The sequence below is a fragment of the Leiobunum rupestre genome, chromosome 5 (assembly GCF_980474605.1).
Source record: "Leiobunum rupestre chromosome 5, qqLeiRupe1.1.hap1, whole genome shotgun sequence".
Taxonomy (NCBI): Eukaryota; Metazoa; Arthropoda; class Arachnida; order Opiliones; family Sclerosomatidae; genus Leiobunum; species Leiobunum rupestre.
Genome location: NC_143388.1, coordinates 15,704,619 through 15,712,194, shown reverse-complemented (window position 1 = coordinate 15,712,194; position 7,576 = coordinate 15,704,619).

Sequence of the window (7,576 nt, the reverse complement as noted above, 5' to 3'; positions counted from 1 at the left end):
ATGAATAATCGAAATTTTGCCGTTAATTTATTTGTTCCGCCGATCTCTACGTTTTGATTTCGGTCGGCGGCGGCGTTTGGCGAAAGACAGTCGGCGGCGGTGGGCCCGCCGATTTTTCAAAAATTCTCAACGGCGTTGTTTTTTGTTTTAAATTAAAAAAAATCCTAAATATTTTTGAAAGAAAAAATTACGTAGAAAAATCAAAACATTTCGGCCGCGGGAACAAAATTTAACGGTTGCGGCGGCAGCGGCGGTACGCTGAAAAGTAAATTAATCGGCGGCGCTAGGCTCTATTTCCGACCCGTAATCGTTGTACAAGTCCATGGCTTTGGCTGCAGTAAAGTGTTTATGTAAAGTACGTAGAATAAAAATATACATTCTGCCCGTAAGCCGTTACCAATTTTGACAATCGACGTAATTAGTTATCGGTTTTGCTAATTGACGTAAATAGTTATCTATTTTTCCAATCTAAGTAAATAGTTATCTATTTTTTCAATCTAAGGAAATAGTTATCTATTTATCCAATCTAAGTAAATAGTTATCTATTTTTCCAATCTAAGTAAATAGTTATCTATTTTTCCAATCTAAGTAAATAGTTATCTATTTTTCCAATCTAAGTAAATAGTTATCTATTTTTCCAATCTAAGTAAATAGTTATCTATTTTTCCAATCTAAGTAAATAGTTATCTATTTTGCCAATCTAAGTTAATATTTATATCAGCTAGGCTAGGCTAATTCCCAAGTCACCACCGCCTAAGTCATCAAGCGACTTTTAAAGCTAATAATTCAGGTGGCCGGGTTACGATCAGTAGCGGCGCCAGGATTTTCGGGGAGGTAGGCCAACCATTAGGAGCCCCCCCCCCCCCCCCACCACAATTTTTTAAATCCGTCCACGTGAATTATTTAATTTTTTTTTAAGCAAGTGGTGCCATTTTTGGGTAGAATGGGTACGCGACGAAACAATTTGAACTAATTATGAATTTAAACATGACTAAAAACAGAGTGTGTGTTGATCCTTTTTTGTGTACCGATAACACTTAACAAATGAGTGGTTATTTACTTATTTCTACGACTTAATTCCAGTCTATCAATTTCCATTCAAGCCACGCGAGCCAACAGCTTCCTACTATATTTGGCCAATTTAAGTGCCGTATTTTAGCTAATATAACCCACAGGTTCGTTTGAGTGAAATATATCTTAGATAACCCGCAACAGTATATACTCCGCGGGTTATCTGATTACAATTTTTTTTTAAATTTCGTACGTCCATTACGTAGGCATTAACGGTACATCTTTTCCATTACGGGTACATGTTATTAATACTCGTTAGTTAGTCGTACGTTGCAGCTCTCGCTCTACGAACGAATACGATACCTCCTAAAAGAAACTCGTACACGGCACAATTTAAGTTGAAACAGCCGTAGAAAAAGGTAACAGAGCACTAGAGCAGCAGCCCGGGAATTTCGCGTTGACGGAAAAAGTGTTCGAGAATGGCGTAGCCAAAAAAAACGATGGGTTGAAATTGAAAATGAGTTGTAAGACTGGATAGTATCACATAAAAATTTGTTCTATTCCAGTTTTCTGTAATTTTTTCCTTATATACTCCACATACTAGTATAACCCGCTAAAATACAATAAATAGTTATATATTTTGACAATCTACGTAAATAGTTATACGTTTTGCCAATCTACGTAAATAGCTATACGTTTTGCCAATCTACGTAAACAGTTTTCTATTTTGCCAATCGACGTAAATAATTATTATTTTGGCCAATCTAAGTAAATAGTTATATATTTTTACCAATCAACGTAAATAGTTATCTATTTTGCTAATCTACGTAAATAGTTATCCATTTTGCTAATCTACGTAAATAGTTCTATTTTGCCACACGACGTAAATAATTATTATTTTTGCTTATTGACATAAATAGTTATACGTTTTTCCCATCTATGTAAATAGTTAAACGTTTTCCAATCTACGTAAATAGCTAAACTTTTCTCAATCTACGTAAATAGTTATACGTTTTGCCAATAGACGTATATAGTTACCTATTTTGGACAATCTACGTAAATAATTATTATTTTGGTCAATCTACATAAATTATTATTATTTTGGCCAATCTACGCAAATAGTTATATATTTTACCAATCTACGTAAATAGTTATACGTTTCGCCAATCGACGTAATTAGTTATCTATTTGGCTAATCAACGTAAATAGTTATCTATTTTACCAATCTACGTAAATAATTATTCTTTTTGCCAATCGACGTAAATACTAAATAATTATTCTTTTTGCCAATCGACGTAAATACTAAATAATTATTTTTTTGCCAATCGACGTAAATACTAAATAATTATTCTTTTTGCCAATCGACGTAAATACTAAATAATTATTCTTTTTGCCAATCGACGTAAATACTAAATAATTATTCTTTTTGCCAATCGACGTAAATACTAAATAATTATTCTTTTTGCCAATCGACGTAAATACTAAATAATTATTCTTTTTGCCAATCGACGTAAATACTAAATAATTATTCTTTTTGCCAATCGACGTAAATACTAAATAATTATTCTTTTTGCCAATCGACGTAAATACTAAATAATTATTCTTTTTGCCAATCGACGTAAATACTAAATAATTATTCTTTTTGCCAATCGACGTAAATACTAAATAATTATTCTTTTTGCCAATCGACGTAAATACTAAATAATTATTCTTTTTGCCAATCGACGTAAATACTAAATAGTCATGTATTTTTGCAAACGCAATTAACTTCTAGGATGAGGTTAATTAAATGGGGTCATAACTGATTTACAAAACCAATTGCCTTACTAAACCAAACATTAAACGGGTTAAGCCAGCCCTCGAAAACGGGTAGTGAAAACTGGTAGATGAGTAAAAGTAGCTTTATCTACAGTCTACACAAGCTCTCCTTACAGGTTCTTGACGGCTGGCTTAACCTGTTTAATATTCATATCCATATTTTGCTTCCTTGGGTGGAAGTTAACTTTGTTGCTTTCTCGGAAGGATGTCTGACCGGATGTTCCGTTTTGCGACACTCTTCCTTTTCGAATTAACATACTTGTCCCACCAGCTTCCAAAAGAGCTTTAATATTAATAGGCTTAGGCTTCGAAATTTTCTGCGCTTTTTAATCTAATTTTACTTTTTAGCGTACGAGTGTCCGATAACGAGGTGATTAGTCTCTTCTCCAAAAATTTGAAATTAGTTCACGTCATTAGTTCAGTACTTTATCCCGTAACTTAATTTTACGCATCTGACATTTAACGGTCTAGGTATATATCACGCGAGGTTGGGGCAGAAACGGCCTGCCATTTTAGTTGAGACGCTTAATTAGGAAATGTCGGCGTTATCAGAGGGAAAAGTGAATGCCACCCCAGACAATCTCACGTTTAAATTACCGCTTATCATTTAAATTTGAAGTTTTTAATAGCTCCTCTATAAAGTCTGATATTTTAAAAGTTTGAGTTAAATTTAATTTTCCAATTACATTTCGAAGGCTAAAAGCTGGTTCACACGGGCAGTGTTTTCCTGATTGTCTCTATTTTCTCGTTTTACCACCTTTTCCCGTTGTTCTGGCAGAGGTGGGCAAAAATAGTGAGCACTCGTTTTTGAAAATCCTGCAGTAATGAGCGAGCGCTTCAAATTCGAATTCCAGCTGCTCTTGTTCAGCGAGAGGGCTAAATTGAGCAGCCTCTGGGCGAGCGCCGAATAGTTCGCTCCGGCGTTGATGGCTGACGGCGCGCTGAGGGAGATTCCCCCCTCGACGGGTTAGTTCCCTCACTTTTAAGCGCTCACCGCGCGCTGAGCGAGATCTCCCGATCGTCGGAATAGCCCCCTCACTTTTAAGCGACGCGTTAGTACCCTCAGTAGAAAGCGCTGACGCAGCGTTGAGGGAAAATTACCGAGAGAAGGAATAGTTCGCTCAGATTTGAGCGCTAGCTACGAGCGGATTTTGATCACGGTGAGCGACGGTAAAGTTCGTTTACGCAAATCGCTCACAGCGCGGCGAGAAAAAATTTCAAAAATCAAACATTAAACTATTACTCGGCTATGGGTTTATTATTTACTTTTTTTATTAATAAAATGAAGGGTACTCTAAACGTCGGGAGTTAATGATATCTCCGATTGAATAAAATTCAAAGGTTCTTCCGAATTTATCCAACGATAAACTAGACTGCAAATATTCCGTTTAGTGTTAAAAGAGCTTTATTAAATATTAAAAGCCACAAATTATAACAATAAGCGCTAGTATACATTCTTTTGGTCTTGACAAACTCGGCAGGTGAAATGGGCTACGCGGTACGCGTTTCTTCATTTTTAGGGGATTGTGGCTCGCGCTACTTTAAAGGAAAATATTAGCGCGCTCTCAACTTAAATTAATGATCGGTACCATAAAAACAAGTGGACATTTACTAACCCCTAATCCAACTCATTTGTAAATCTCCAGAATTTAATAGACAGTTTTAGCAACTACCTACAGGGGCGGTGCCAGAAGATTCTTAGGTGTAGGCTAATAATGTTTATCATTTGTGGGCCCCCTGTTCCTCAATATTGGACTTAAAATTAAATTTTGCAAATTCAGGTAATTTATTTATTATTTGATATTAGTGCGGTTTTTAAAATTTTACAGTATTAACTATCATCACATATTTTATTTGAATTTAAAAATCGACTTGATGTGGCCCCGTCAGATCGATTTGTGGGCCCCTATTTGAACACAAAAGTAGGCTATAGCTCGGGTTGCCTACCCCTAACGCCGCTCCTGACTACCTACACCGGGATTTTATTCACAGTGAACGACGACAGAGTTCGTTTACGGTAAATCGCGAAGAGCAAACATTTCAAAAATTAAACTTCACATTTGACGGTATGAACAAGTTAATAATAAGATTATTTTTAATGTATATGTAAAATATAATACAATATCTTTGCATATAACCATCTTCGATTTTGTCCATTGTTTATGACATCGACAAAAATAACCATATCATCAAATGATCAAGCTAATTGCGAAGATTCACGGTTTTTAAATAATAATTTTTTTCAGAAAAAAAGGGAGGGGTTGGAATTAATATAATGGCCAGCCTGTGCCAATATTAAAACTGTTTTAGTTCCAAATTGAGGTAACTCGATTTACGCGAATTTTCTTTTTTGCCGTTTTTCAAACTTCCTTTACACTAAAAATATAAATATTACAAATAGCGGCCAATGTATAGTTACAAAGTTATCGATTATTTTCCATTTTTAAAAAGCATTACGTTATAATTTTTTTTCCAATTTAAATAATATTTTTTAGATACCTGGTTTTGAAACTAATAGCGTTCCTTTCGTTTTTATTTCACACCGAATTTTAGAAATAATAAAAATGTTTGAATAATTCTAATGTCTAGTTTGTGCGGGTAACAAAAATCAACAGTGAAGAAGCTGTCAACGATCACCGTCAATCTCAGCATGTGGGGAGTGGGGACCCGCTGGCTGCCGGTGAGTATGAACAAGGAATAAGGGGGGTGGCATTACCAAGGTAACCTATTTAAAGTTACAATAGACAGTAGGCTATAATCACTATGCTGTAAACATCTGTGTCGCGCGAAAGCGATCCAAATGTAACGACTGACGATTACGATAAAAATTACATCATTCTTCCGAACTTCAAAAGGGCGTTATTTTATTTCTGGGGGGGGGGGGGATTTCTATTTGAACTTGTAATAACTTACACACAAATATTTTCTTTACATTTTTCTGTTTTTATATACAATATTGGAAGTATTTCAATATTTATTTAAATCTTCGCTCTTGCTTGATACCTACAAAGATTCTCAAAAAAAATTGTGTGGATCGTGTCATTTTCGCCTAATTTGGTTTGCACATGTTTCTTAACAATGAAACGAAACCAGAATTAGTTACAGACATACGCCAAACGAGGAGGCAATGAACACCGCTAATGCCCCACAATGGAACATTTTGAAAAAAAAAGGATCCACCGTGGAACTTCGTATGTCATTAGAAAGTGTTCATCTTGTAAAATACGGAACAATTAAAACAGCGAATATATTTTAGTTTCAATAGTTCAGCATTTTAGAATCACACAGTCTAATGGTCTTTAGACCAAACGAAGGTGGTCCTGAAAAGGACCGTTTTGGTTTTAGCCAATTATTTGGCTTCTTCTGGTTTTTGAATTTTTGAGACCTTTACGCAAGAACAACCAGCTACAGCCACTTAGGGGGCTTTGTTGGCATTGTCCAACTGCTCCTTATACAACTGGAGTTCAAATTCCATTGCCCCGTTCTTTAACTTGGCATTCATCAGCTCGTCTGGCCTTTGGGCGAGTTCTTGTTCGTTACAGAAAATATCAAAATATTTTTCTGTAAATCGTCCTAAGAAATAAAAAAACAAAAATTATCAATAATTAGTAACAATAATAATAACTATATGTAAAACTAAGTTGCTGTATTTACGTTTTAGCGATCGGCTTTCAACTTGAAGCTTGAAAAGAGGGGGGGGGGGGGGTGGAACCTCAACCCCTTTCCAAACTATCCCAATCGTTTCAATTTTGGGACCCGCAGGTGGAGTCCAGACACGAAGGCGTCTCTTTCGGCATCTTAACGAAAAGGCAAAGGTTGACCACTCATAGGAAACGTCTCTTAGTCGCAGCGGGACATGACTAACCAAATATTTCCCCGAAATAGGCATTCACTCGCTAATTTAGGCTTGACTTATAATATACATATATAAATATACTTTTCGCTAAACTGAACTCCCCCTAAAAATGAGTCGTATAGCTTCATAGATAGACTAGATCAAAACTAGCCCTTCTGAAACCGAAATAAGTATATAGGAAAACGGAGAAAACCATGTATATTCGGGCCGCGTCTACGGAACGTTAGCTCCAAAGTATATTTTTCTGGACTACGGATAGACTAACATGAAAACGTTAATCAATAAAAATAAAAATACTACGTAATATCATAAATCCATAATTTAATGGAAATAATTCACTAAAAGCTATTTACAGAGTGACGTCATCACGGTAAAAAATCGCCCCTAGCGAGATGCTGATAAACGGCACGTCATACACGAGAAGCCCTCTATACAGGGTCTTTTTTTTTGCTCGGAAAAGTGTTTTTTTTTCAAAAACTATTTATAGTACCGATTTCAAATTTGGAAGGTCAATTTTCTATACCGGGGGACATCAGTTTGAGAAATTTGAGCGTTTTCGGTAATGTTTTTCACCAATTTTGAAAAATTATTTTTCGACCACTAGGTGCGAGATAAAAAATTTCTATTATAAAGTTGTAGGCCGTCATCGAAAACCCTTAAAAATTGTTCACTCGACGAAAAACAACTTATTTATCAGTGAAACTTCGAGCTTGAAAAATTTACAAGTTGGTGAAGCCAAATTACGATTGTTTGAAACGATAATTGAAAAGGGAACAAGTCTAATACAAACGTAGTAGAGTTTTCACACTTGAAAAAATGTACACGTTTGGTTTTTAAATGCAGATATTTTATTCACATAAATTTTTACAAAACATTTTCAATAATATCACC